Below are 14,119 nucleotides of genomic sequence, written 5' to 3' on the forward strand. Positions count from 1 at the left end.
AGGCAGTTGCCATAGCTCTCCTCTCTGAGATGGACACAGGCTAAGATCTCTCCTGGTAAGACACCCCTTGTGGTGCTACACAGGTTACCAAATATGGGTTAAAGCAAGATGTGAGAATTAGCCAATAAGAGGCTGAAACTAATGGGCCAGGCAGTGTTTAAAAGAATACAGTTTCTGTGTAATTGTTTTGGGTAAAGCTAGCCGGGTGGCATGAAGCAGACCTCTGCTGTTCCATCTACAAGCACTTACTTACAGAAAATCGAGATACCCTTAAGAAAATTTCCTGACCAAGAGGCCATTTCGCGCCCAGTAAACTCTCAGGCTTACCGTCACCGTTTATAGTAAACACAGTGACAATTGACTCATCACTCATATTGATCAGAAGAGATCCCCATGAGTCTGACCACCTTCCTCCTCAGGAAGTGACCATGACAGTGGAGTCCTGGCAGGAAGTGTGGTAAAGCTTTGCCCCTTCAAAAGCCTCCTCCGGTGCGGGTTCAGTTTATCGTGATCTAGAACAGGGCTTACGACAGCCAGGGAAATAAGTAACTCTATAGTGTGCCTCCTTCCCAGGCGTGAGGACCAGAGTTCAGAGCCCAAAACCCTCGCAGGAAAGTCAGGCCTGGTGGACCATGCCTGTTACCCCAGTGCTAGAGAGGAGGAGACGGAGATCGCTGGGGCTTGCTGGTCACGCCTACTCAGAGCCAAGTCAATGAGAGAGTCTATGAGGAGAAAGGGGGTGGTGCTTTAGGAATGAAACTGATATGGACCTGTGGCCTTCACACACACACACACACACATGGATACACGGGGGGAATGGATGGAGAGAGACAGAGAGGGACAGAGACAGACAGACAGACAGAGACAGAGATGGGCAGACAGACAGACACAGAGAGGGACACAAAGACCCAGATAAAGGGGCTGATGTCCTCCAAAGGGTCAGAGCCTCTGGGCTCAGAGTCAAAGCAAGCCTGATACAGACCCTGACCAGCTCTAAGTGCATCTCCTGATTCCATGCTTAGTGCTCCCCACAAGTTTGGCAGAGGAGCTGAGCTTCACCCAGCGTGGAAAACAGGATGCTCATGGGGAATGGGCTGCTCTGCACGTCCTGGGACCATAACACAGCCATCTCACCCACTTCCTTTCTACCCTAAGGAGCAGGGGCGGGTGCTTCTAGTTTCCTCCTTTGGTCCTGTACAGCCCAAGTTTGGGGAGGTGGAGAGCTAGTGGCCCTTCTGCACGGACTTTCTTCTTACCCCAGTAAGGGTGCGATGAGGCACATGACCAAAGCAACCTGGAGAGGAAACAGTTCATTTGACTTACACTTCAGCATCACAGTTCATCACTGAAGAAGTCAAGACAGGAACTCAAGCAGGGCAGGAACCTGGAGGCAGGAGCTGATGCAGAGGCCATGTAGGATGGTGCTTACTGACTTGGTCCTTATGGCTTGCTCAGCCTGCTTTCTTATAGAGCCCAGGACCACCAGCCCAGGATGCACCACCCACAATGGGTTGGACCCTCCCCCTCAATCACTAATTTTAAAAAAAAGTCTTACATGCCTACTTATAGCCAGATATTTGGAGGCAATTTCTCAATTGAGAGGCTCCCTCTTTTCAGATGACTCTAGCTTATGTCAAGTTGACATAAAACTAGCCAGTATACTTCCCAAAGGTGGGCTGAGTCTAATCTATCCCTTGGCCAAAGCAGAAGGCATTTCTCCTAGTATGGTGTCACCTGTTCATGCTCCCTCTCATCCTCTCTGCAGGGCATCTGAGCAAGGCAGGTCTCTGCCCCGGGTTCTCTCCACTGGCCTCTACTGACAGAGCTGGGAAGGTTCCCCCATCAACACTGTTTCTACAAGAAAATAGCACTCAGAAAGCCAGACTGGCCATGTTTCTCTGGCACTCTCCTCTCCAAAGTCCTCTGTTGAATTTTTAAATCCTTGCTGTCAGCCTGGAGGATGCTACGGATGGGGAGGCAGAGGCTCGATGGAATGAAGGGGAAAATGACTCACTCTAAGCGGCAACAGAGCTGAGTCATCAGAGGGGGTGGGAGTGGATGGCAGGCAATGACACACATCGCTATGTCTCCTGAAGCCCCAGGGAGATACACCAGCTCCAAGTACCCAGGTGTCACCACTGCTCTCAAAGCACAGTGACACACATTGTCCTGTCTCCCTAAACCCAGGAAACAAAAAGGATTTTACTTACAGGCTGGGAAATAGATCACATGGCTTACTCACAGCCTTACTGCACACTACAGAGAGAAACTTAACCCTAAATCAGCTTCCTGGTTCAATATTCTTCTTGTATTATATGCCAACTCTGGCTGACTTGACTTATCCATGGAGGTAACACAATGTGTCATCCTGTTGTCTGAGAAACACCGGCTCCCAGTTGACGACACCATCTTCCAGTGTCAGCCTTCTTTAGAATTTCCCATTAAGGCCTTTGTTCTAGCTACATTGCTGTTACTGTAATTTAAAAAAAAATATCCTGACCAAATGCAGCATACAGGATAAAAGGGTTCATGGGGCTGACAACCCAGGTTATGACAACTGGAGATAATCACCACCAGCTAGGTTGGCCTGAGAACCCAGTCACAGCTAAGTCGAGCAAATGACATCATCTCCGAGATGGAAGAGCACTGTGATTTCTCACTTTGGCCTTTCAGCTGCCCCTCACTCTAGGTTCATAGACTTTTAGTTATGTCTAAAAGCTGATCTACAATAGAACCTCATCTTCCAGCAGTCACGGTCTACAAACTGGCCTCCACCTTCACCCTGCCACCTCCTCCTGCTTCAGCAGAAGGTGTGTCCACGCTGTCTGAGGCCAACTCCTCTGCCTGCTTTGAGCCTCATCTTCTCCCACCTGCTCCAGTGTTTGACCCCTGTGCTTTCCTATAACAGCCCTCTGTTCTTCCCCTTGGTGGACATGGTTTCTTTTCCATGGACACAAGGTCTTTCCATCCCATGGCTAGACACAAAACTCCTTCTCCTGATGTTTCCCTTGTAGCCAGACTTTTGACCCCTGTGCTTTCCTATAACAGCCCTCTGTTCTTCCCCTTGGTGGACATGGTTTCTTTTCCATGGACACAAGGTCTTTCCATCCCATGGCTAGACACAAAACTCCTTCTCCTGATGTTTCCCTTGTAGCCAGACTTTTAAAAAGAAAAGCCAGTGCCTTCACTTTTTGCCCTGAATTACCTTCCTCAAATCTTTTGACCTGCTGCCTTCTGGTCTCTAGAGACTGCAAAGGTCACCAGTAATGTTCACGTTGCTAAAGGTATTGGACGATCATCATCATATTACCTCTCTCCTCTATCTATGTGTGTGTGTCTGTCTCTCTCAGGGACATTTTAGAGATATTTTTCTCTTCTTTGTTGTTTAAAGGTGTGTACAGTGTATGTGTTCAAATGTGTGTGTTCAGGTAAGTATGCAAGATGGGTGTACACAGATGAAGATGCATGTGGAGTCCCAGAGTTTCTGCTGAGTGTTTTTCTCAATTGCTCTCTACTTTTGAGGCAGGATCTTTCAGTTTAACCCAGAGCTCAGCAGTTGACAAGTTGTAGCCTGCCAGTATGCCCCAGGGATGCTCTGTCTCTGCCTTCTTAGGGTTGGGATGACAGGCAACCACCATACCTGCCCAGGGTTTACATGACTCGGGGTCCCAAGCTGTGACCCTCGCTCTTACACAGCACACACTTCATCCACTGAGCCATCTCTCCTACCCACACTCCTTCCTTCTTGAATGCTGTCCACTTGGCTCTCTCTGCAGCTCTCGTACACAGAGATGTGCAACTCAGATGTCCCTTCGTGAGAACCAATCTGTCAGGAAGTGCTCCTGCTCTGTCACTTGGGATCCATTCACCATGCTCCAGTGCATTCTTCCAATACCATCCCAGGCTCCACCCTCTCTAGAAACGCTAAGTGTATAATTTAGTATAGTCAGCTATGGACACCATTGTGGTAGATCCCTGAGACTCCCTCCCTGTCCGTCTTAGCTGATACCTTCTGGCTCCCTGCTTGAAGCCTTTGGAAGCCACCCTTCTAGTTACTGAGCCTTTGAGCTTAGCTAGTCTAGGTTTCTCATACAAGTCCAATCATACAGCATTTTTCTTTCTCTTGGTTTTCTTAGGTTTCTTTGAGGTATTTATTAATTTCTTCCATTTTTTGTTTGTCTTTTCCTCCATTTCTTTAAGGGAGTCTTTCATTTCTTCTTTGAAGGTCTCCATCATCTTCAGAAAGTTATGTTTAAAGTAGTTTTCTTCTGGGTTAGGGTGATCAGTTCTTCCTGCTGCATGACCACTGGGTTCTGCTGATACCATGTTGCTTTTTAGATTGTTAGATGAATTTTTGCATTTGTGCCTACCCATCTCTACCTTCAATTGATGTTGGCAGTGTCTTTGCACCTTGGTCCAATCCTTGCAGTGGCTGTCTGAGTCTTTGGGAACTGTTCTTGGTCTGCTCTGTACTGTCAATGTCTTTTCTCAGGGAGCCACTGAGGTTCCTCTTAGCCTGCTCTCTTGGTCCTCTCTCCTGGTCCTCTCAGCAGGAAACTCTCCTGTTAGCTGGCTAGATAAGATGAGGCAAGTGGGAGAGAGGCCCGGTGTTCTGCCTCACTATGGAGGGCCTAGAGAGTGGGGTGTCCCGCCAGGTAGCTGGTCACTCACCTCTTGGTCCTCTCTGTATTGTAGCAAGCTGTGTTTCAGAGTTCCACTGAGGTTGCAGGAGAATAGGGAAGTTTAGGGGTGGGACGGGGCTTGTAGCTTGCGGGGTCAGTAGATGGGGGTGGGTACTGGGGCAGCCTACCTGCAGGAAACTCTCCTGCTGGCTGACTAGAAAAGCTGAGCGCATTTTTCTTTCTCTGTGTGGCTTATTTTACTAAACATAACAGCCTTTAAGGTTCACCTTCACCTGTATTATTGCAAATGGCAGGATTTAACTGTGCTTTAATATCATTCTACTGAAGTTATAAGTGTATGTTCAAATGTTTTCTTTGTCCACTCGGACATTGATGCACAAAGGTTGTTCCAGGCCTCGGCTACTGTAAACTCTCTGTAGTAAATGGGGGGGGGGGGGTGCCTGCCTTGAGATCGAGACCCTGACTTCAATTTCCTCTGTTGTTCTTGACATGGATGCTCTTAGAACAGTATAATAACCATGACACAGATGACTGATGCATGTTAAGGCCATCATGGGTTCTCCCATGGAGAAATAAAACCAGTAAGGGTGGACCCCTTAGCCGTCGGAAGGTTGCAACAGGTACATGAGCCTGGGAGTGGAGTGTCATGTTATGGCTGCCACTTACTGTGTGTTTGCTCTAAGCCCCGCTAGAAATGGGTAAACTCTTTATACATCGTTTAGCTCCTGTAACTCCATGAGGTGCCCTCTACAATCCAAAAGAAACTAAGATGTGGAATAATAAGAATTTGTCCCAAACCAAAAAGTTGTAAGTCATGCAGCCAGCACAGACCCTGTCAACGTGAACTCCAGCTTAATATATTCAAAACTTTTGCCCCCTGCCAGGGTCTGTGTTGTGCACTTTAATACAATTTAGTCTTTATTGGGTCTGTAAGTAGGTATATGTCTCCATTTTATAGATAAAACATCTGATGGAAGATAAATATGAAGCTAAGTGGAGAAGCTAAAACAGAAACCCAGGTCAAAGTGCAAGATTCAAAATCCCATCAATTACCAGCAGGAAGCAGTGGACAATTGTATAAACCACATGCGTGATGCTCATGCAGTTTACATGAGAAAACAGATAAAATTACAGTAACATTCATTCTAATTACTCGGTATGTCCAAAATATTATCTCAACACCAAGTCAACATATGACTAAGTGATATTTATGTTACATTTCTTCACACTAAATTCATGTTTATTTCACATCTACAATGCCTTTCAATTCAGGGCCACCACATCTCCTCTACTCAGTTACCACATGGTCAGTGGCCAGCATCCCGGGCAGCACAGGTCTAAATTGAGGAGCAGGACCACAGGAACATCCTAAATTCGGCTCAATAAATGCAGGCATTTTGATCAAATGTAGAATTTTAATGAGAAATGACACTACCCACTTGAACATGGAGCTCTGGCAGGCCTCGCCTGACTCCTCCCATTCCCTCTGCCTTGCTAAAACCCGATAGATTACACTCCTAAAGCTAGCCGCCAAGGTCTAGTCCCTTATTGGAGCACTCCTTCCTCCTGAGGCTGACTACCAAGGTCCAACAGTCAGAAGTCCCTCTCGCTTCACCTAATTACAAGCACAATTAAAACTAAACACCTTATCCTAAGACGGGGGTTCCCCTTTACCTTTATAAACCGCCATTTTCCCATGTACCACAGCTGCCTCCTGTCTCTTCAGAGTCAATCTTTTGTCCTCCAGGACAAACACCCTGCCTCCTTTCCCTCATCCCTGTCCCCTTCTCCCTCATCCCATCTCCTCTCCCCCACATCCTAGCCCATTCCAACACAGACCTCTCCTTTCCCTCTTCTTGAGAATGATACCTGCAAGCCCATTTGATGCTGTTTTCCACAGAAAGCAGCCACATTAACTTTTCTTCCCTGCTTAATACAGGATCGCTCTGTGAAAACAGGTATTTGGGTGTGGTTTGTGCCTAATCCAAGGTCTGGAAGGAAGCCCCTGCTATTCTGGAGTCCCCTTCATAATGGATAATACATACATATTTGAATCAAAAGTGGGAACTGAAGGCAAGAAGGTGATGTGAACTCATATATAAACTATTGATGTTGAAGGGCAAGAGAAGGGGGAAGAAATTGAGGAAAATTATGGGCACAGCATTTGAGAAGGAACTGCAAACATAAGTTGGTCACAATAGAGCCTCTTCAGGCCCATCCTTGAGCCTCAGCCAGGAACCTGCCCCACCCTTCACAGGTGATCAACCTCAGGCAAAGCAGCTCTCTGGGCCTTGGTTTCCCCATTGTAACAATAAATCTAATGCTGTCTACGTCAGAGCCGTGCCACACAGATCAAATGAGAACGGAGATGCAAGTGTGGGTGCTTCTGTAATCTCGTGAATGCCGAGGCCGTGCTCCAAAGCTGGTGCTCTAAGAAGCCAAGAAAAGCATCATTCAAGAGATTTGAAGGAGAATTGGGGAAGTTCCCACTGTCAGTTCATGTTGTGAGGAATCTTCTAGAAATATATCCTTCCAAATGAACCTGCAGGGATTCGGAAAGCCCTCCGCTTCCTCAAGAATCAGGCCAATTGCTGCAGAAGTGAAATGGGACTGATAACGTCAATTTATCTAAGGGAAGCGGGGATGAGTCCTACAGAATCTATGGACCTTCTAGTCTAATAAAAACAACCACTGATTAAATGTCTGCTGGGTAGCTGACCATGAGAAGCTGCCCCCAGGGAACTGATGGTTTAGAACAACAGAGATGTATAAACGGTGAGCTACGATACAAGGCAACAAGAGGCAAAATGTGCAGCGAGGGCAGAGACAACAAACTAACTTGGCGTCGGAAGGCCCTGCCTGTTAGGTCAAGCACTCCCCTGGAAGATGAGCCCCAGGCAGATGCGCACACAGGGCATTTTGACTACACACAAAGTCTTGTGTGTAAATGGCCACATGTCAAAGGCAGGGAGCGTAAAAGCTCACTGTGGGAAGAACCAGGACTGGCTGAGACTTGAGGGTGGATTTTTTTTTTCTGTTTTTTTAGGCACCAAGGAGTACAATCCTGAGACAAAGCTGGATTGGGGGACGCGTGGAGTTTGATGAGGCTCTGGCACACAGGTGACGAGCTTCAGTTCAGGACACTAACTGAAGATCCGTGAGGCTCACAGGAAGAAGAGCAGAGGAGGTCTGGAAAGTCCAAGTGTGGGGCCGAGGAGGGAACTCCATGGCCACATACAGCACGGTTGGCTAGCCAGGTGAATCAGTGAGCCCCAGACCATGAAATCCCTTCAGAGCCTCAAGAAAGAGAAGACATAGGCTTAAGATCATGACCCTCCTGATCTGAACGCACCCCAAAAGGTCAGGAGGATCATGCGGCTCATGCCCACAAGCAGCAGAAGGCGCCAGAGTCATAGGGAGAACTGCCTTTGTAGAAATGACTCCATAGTCCTCCCCTCTCTAACAAACTGGCTTCATTCATCATACACGCACACAGAGACAATGAGAGCAACTCTCTGCTTCCGTCACACCACCTCCCATGCCCTCCTCTCTGAGTGGAAAGGAGGCATTGGCTCTCTCGCCCTTACTCCAGCTACTGCCACCTTTGGCCCCTCCCCCTCAGCAGCCTCAAGAGGCTCCTCAGCTTACAAACGTCGTGGGTGTTTATAACTCCGGCTTGAGAACAAACTCATCCATGTGCGCAAAGAAACAGAGAGCGCTGGGCATTAACAAGGTTGGGCGGAGCTCCGTCCCAGAAGAAAGCCTGATCTGGGGCCTCAGGCATCCTGAGCTAAGAAGCAGTTTTGCTCCTGTTGCAAACGCCCTTCTCCATAAACCTGGCAGGTGCTATTTTTAGGGGGTTTTCATGATGCACTTTCTCTTTAATGAAAGAAATAAAGGCAGAGAAGCAGTTAGAGTATTAGCTCATAGACACTGCAGAGATGAGCACCACCGTGAGATGCCTTCGCAAGCCAAGCCTCACGCACAGGCACAGTTGGACAACCACCTTGGTTTATGCCCAGTTTCCTGAGTTCTTCAGCTGCACTCTTGGAACACCGTTTTGAAAACTGCAGGTGTATTTTTAAATTTTAGGATGGTGTAGAGTAGAGGTACACTAGTCACAGAACCCTGTCTCCTCGGTGAAATCAGCCATGGATCATTTTTCCACTATCCGCAGTGAAGACACCACTGTCACTGGGGGGAGGGATTTGAGTGAGGACAAGCCAGCACTGGCTGGGGACCTACTGTCAGGATGTGGGTCAGGTCTTTTCTTCTGGTATCCCTTTCTTATATATGTTTTAACATGGTAGTATGTATCTGTGTGTGTGTGTGTGTGTGTGTGTGCACGTGCATGCGCGTGTGTCTATGTGTGTCTGTGTGCATTTGTGTGCACATGCCTGTGGAGGCCACAGCACAGACTGAGATATCATTCTTAAAGGGCCATCTATTTGGAGTTTTTATTGTCTGTTTTTGTTTGTTTGAGACAGGGTCTTTCATTGGTCTGGGCTCACTGATTCACCTGGCTAGCCAGCAAGCTCCAGGGATCCACCTGCCCATTCCTGCTCCTCGGGAGGGATTATAAGCATGCAATACTCTAGGCTCTTGGGAATGAGTTTCCAAGATTGACTTTAGGTTCTCATGCTTCCACCAGAGCCAATCTCCCTGGTCCAGGACTGTACCTGGTGTAAGGATGCATACAGAGAAATGGGGCTCTGCTGCCGAGGACCTCTCGTCCACTGGGGAAAGTGGACAGAAAACAACATATCCTGTGTCACTCACACTTAGGGTCTGAGGACCATGCCGCCAGCCTGGGGCGGACAGGGAGCCACAGAACTTTTGGGGGAAGTGTGAGAACTATGACTTCTGCACAAAGAGGTAAAAGCTGACAAGAGAGACCCTGCAGAGAGATGAAGTCAGACTGGGGAGGTCATGTTCCCAAGGCCAGGAAGCAGCCCGAGGAGAGTGAGGTGCCAGCCAACCCTGAGAGTAGGGCAGGAGGCTGATGAGGGGAAGGTGTTCAGCCTGGAGTCACCGTGTAAAACTTAAATTTGCCCAAGGACGCAACAAGAAGATGTTAAGAGATCGGTAAGTGCGCGATTAGATCAGACTTGTCTTTGAAGCACAGTGAATCCACACAAACATCTTTTAGGGCCAGGGACATCCTGGTTGCAGGAGGATGGGGGAGGATTAACAGAACTAAACAACCGGCCAGCTGCAGCGGAGGTTGGCGGGAGGACCTGGGTCAGTCTGACTCCAGAGCTCTTTCTCTTTCCACTACATCACCCTGTCTCCACCAGAAACAGAAGAAAGAAGTGGGGCAGAGGACGCCACAGGAAATCCCTGAGTCTGGCGTCAGCTGAACACATAGGGCTCTTTCACCAAATTCAAATGCAGATTTGATCCTGGTACCGCTGTCCTTTGTGTCTCCCCTTCTCCCAAACACAATAAGCATGTCCAGGAAACAATCGTCAGAGAAGGATAGAGACTGGTCCCCCAAGTCTAATAGACCCTGTGACCCCATGGGCAGAGGGGCCCACAGCAGAAGCCACCTTTAGGATCAGGAAGCAAAAAGCCTATCAGTACGGCCACTTCCCAAACTTACCTCCAGCGTACCATGAGGTAGCCATGCTAAGCTCCCAAAGGACAACAGAACATGATCTGTCTCCCAGGCACAGCCCCACTGTCCACGTACAAACATGAGGATTCATTCCAAAGATTCTCCAGGGTCCTTAGAGCTCCCCCCCACTCGATCCAGAGTCTTCCTCACTTTTCCTTAATAAGTCTAGGTTTGCCCTGCTCAGGAAGAAAATCATTGCAACAAGCAAAGTGAGCTCATGGGTGTGGAAGGCAGCTCAGTGGCTAAGTGTTGCAGGGCAAACATTAGCTGAGAATCTAACAGCTCGCAATCCCAGCACTAGGGAGGCAGAGCCTGGGGGAGTTGGGGCTGACAGGCCAATCTGCCTTGACAGATCAGTGAGCTCCAGCTTCAGTGAACGAGACGAAAGATAGGATGAAAGTGGTCAAGGAAGAGGCGTGACATTCACCTCTGGCCTCCACACACATGCATACGCATGTGCACATATGCACACACACACAACACACCGAGCTCCAAACCCAGACGCTACATTTTGACTGATACAAATCCTGGCAGCTGGCATCTACTGTGACACAGGCTGGGACCAGAGAAGAAAGACCCTGGCTGGCTTCATTCTGAACCTATAGACTCCTGCTTCCCATCAGAAGCAGCAACAGTGAAGAACAAGCCTAATTCGTGTTTTCAGGGATAAAACCATATCCACCCCAGTTCTCTGGGCATCTGGGCAGTCAGCTGCATCGGAACTGTGTTGTGCAACCAGACCTTTTCTGCAGAGACACAACACACACACATGCTCACCCAGATAGGGGTCTTATGACAGACCAAAGCACAGATACCACCAAAGTCCAATGTGTTTTATTGGGGTTACTTACAGGAGCAGAAATGACTCAAAGAACTGCACTGCCAAAGCCCATCCCAGCATGGGTGACCGCTCAAGCTCACAGCACAGCCTGCAGGCGGCTCAGTGGTTGTGTGCTTTCCAAGTGACTCTGGTCTCCCAGGCAGCTCCGCTGGCTTGAGTCCTCTTGGCCGCTCACCTTCCTTCCATCTGAGGCAGGCTCTCAGCTCTTATTGCTTACTCTGGCAGGGAGGGGCCTAGGGAATCTGGTAAGTTTCAGGGACTTCCTGAAGCTATTTTTGAGTTGTTTGTCTTCCTACTTAAGGAGCTCCCTGCAGGATGAAATGCTTTAATCTTGGAGGAAACTGTTAAACTTGACGTAAGATTCCTCTCTGTATGTTGTGAATACCATTGGTTAATAAAGAACTGCTTTGAGCCTATAGCAGAGCAGGGCAGAACAGAGGTAGGTGCGGGGGGGGGGGGACTAAACTGAATGCTGGGAGAAAGGTGGCAGAGTCAGGGAGAAGCCATGGAGCTGCTGCCGGAGACAGATGAGCTAAAACTTTGCTGGTAGGCCACGACCTCGTGGTGATGCACAGATTAATGGAGATGGGTTAAACAAAGATGTAAGAGTTAGCCAATAAGAAGCTAGAGCTAATGGGCCAAGCAGTGATTTAAATAATATGGTTTCTGTGTGATTTATTTAAGAAGTCTGGGCAGCCAGGAAACCAACAAGTGGCTTCCTCACAATACCAACTGGTTCCTGATACCCTCAGAGACTCCTACTGATGAGCAGCCGGAAGAAGCCCCTCCATATGCATACACAAAGCATCTTTTTTTTCGATTACTCAAACTCACTCTTGTGTACTTCACAAATGTCTTTCATTAAAAACAAACTGAAAATGTTAAGCTCAAGTAAAGCATCTGATAGCACTGGACACTGGCAAAGGCAAGGAAAGCAACTCCAGCCTTGTTCACCGACGGGCAGGATAAGCTGGTCTGACCCTGGTGCTGAGCAGAATCTATCCAATTGTAACTGCTCACGCCCTCTGTCTGCCAACTCTGACACTGGCTGCCTCTCACCCTGACAGCAGAGTCAGTGTTCAGAGAACCGGTGGGCAGATGGTTAAGAGTGAATGTGGACAAGCCATTCATTTTTACAGACAACGCGGAAATGCTGGGTAACAATGGAAACATTTAATTAACACACTAATCTAACGTGGGAAGCAGATGTGTAACAGGAACCAGGCTAATGCATTCTGAAGAGGGAAGCTCAGGTCCGCAGGACTTATGCAGAGCCAGGCCTACCCTGGGGAAGTCACCTGCTTCTGTGGGGCTGCCGGCACAGAGAGACTATATGCGAGTCTCTACCCCATGCTTCTGAGGTGAAAAGAAAGCCAGTCACCTGAGTGTGATGCAGTGACAGGCTGGGGCCCTAGTCTGTGCCGTATGCAGGTGGGGAACCAAAACCAATACCACTCCCACAACTCAGATGGAAGCCTTCTGATCAGAGCCGGTCAGAACCAGATGAAGCATCTTCCTGTAATAAACTCAGAGCCATTGCTTCTGCTGTCACGTCATGTGACAAGGGACTGCCACCAAAAAGTAGTCATTGTGGACAAGCTCAAAGTGGGGGGATTTAAACAACCTGAGAGGAGTGGGGTGTTTCTAATGCAGCAACAAGAAGTTACTGTCAGTAAACATAGCATTGTTATGCTTTTGGTTTCAAGACAGAGTCTCACCAACCTTGAACTCACAGAGTCCACCTGCCTCTGCCTCGCAGGTGCTGTGCTGGGATTAAGGTGTGGGCCGCCACCACAAGAAAGACATTGTTTAAAAAAAAAACAAAACAGGAAGACTTGAAGGCAAAATTGAATTCTAAGAACAAAAGGCATAGACATTTTTAAAAGAAAACATAAATAACTCAATGGACAGATTAAGCAGGAGAGATGAATGTTGTAATAAGAGCAAATACTCTGTGAAGAAATGATCCAGACCTAAATATCTATTTAAGCATGTAAAATGTAAAGAGTTTATTATCCTCAGGCTCCACTGTGATATACTTCCTTGGGATGGAAGCCATGGGCCACGCAGGAATAAGCTGAGCCAATGAACTGGGAAGACACACAGTAACAGACCAAGTGAGGCATTAACCACAAGGGAAAAACCGTCAACATGGCAGTTAAGAACAAAGGAAATTATAGATAGGAAGGTTGCAGAACTGAGGTAGACTAAGAAGTTAAAATGATTAGTGTTTTAAATTGTATTTATTTATTTATTTATTATTACTGTGGTGGGGGCATTGAGGTGTTGTAGAAGGAGCAGCGGGCTGCGTTCCTGCCACCCGGCTCCCGGCCACCTACCTAGCTTATGCCCCGAAATAACAACACACAACCTGTATTCATTTAAACACTGCCTGGCCCATTAGTTTCAGCCTCTTATTAGCTAATTCTCACATCTTGCTTTAACCCATATTTAGTAATGTGTGTAGCACCACAAGGTGGTGGCTTACTGGGAAAGATTCAGCATGTCTGACCTGGTGGCTGGCTCCATGGCGTCTGTCTCAGAGAGGAGAGGCATGGCGTCTGCCTCACTTCCCTCTTCAGCATTCTGTTCTGTCTACTCCACCCACCTAAGGGCTGGCCTATCAAATGACCAAGGCAGTTTCTTTATTAACCAATGAAATCAACACAAAACAGAAGACTCTCCCACATTAGGTGTCATGGCATACCACACATGGAGGTCCAAGGACAGCTTTATAGACTCTGTCCTCTCCTTCCACCTTCAGGTCCTAAGACTTGAACTCAGGCCATCAAGTTTTAGCAGCAAGCACCTCTACCCTCTGAGCCATCTTGCAGTCCCTTATAATGATTAATTTCAAGACAAGCATGCATGGTGGAAATATACGGATTTAATCTAAAGGACAGAAAACATAAGAGTGTGCCTATAAATCAACAGAGGGAAATGGAACTGATCAAAGTGAGGGAGGAAAAGAAGGAGCAGGAGAAAAAGAAAGCCACAAACAGAAAACACAAAGTCCGA

The 14,119-nt window shown here is 47.8% G+C and overlaps 1 protein-coding gene across 2 annotated transcripts in view; it reads right to left on the reverse strand.

The window, feature by feature from the left end:
* The window catches only part of Kcnh1 (potassium voltage-gated channel subfamily H member 1), a 289,183-nt gene that overhangs the window by 206,716 nt on the left and 68,348 nt on the right, over positions 1-14,119 (reverse strand). The window lies entirely within an intron of this gene.

The sequence above is a fragment of the Arvicola amphibius genome, chromosome 12 (assembly GCF_903992535.2).
Source record: "Arvicola amphibius chromosome 12, mArvAmp1.2, whole genome shotgun sequence".
NCBI classification, from domain to species: Eukaryota; Metazoa; Chordata; class Mammalia; order Rodentia; family Cricetidae; genus Arvicola; species Arvicola amphibius.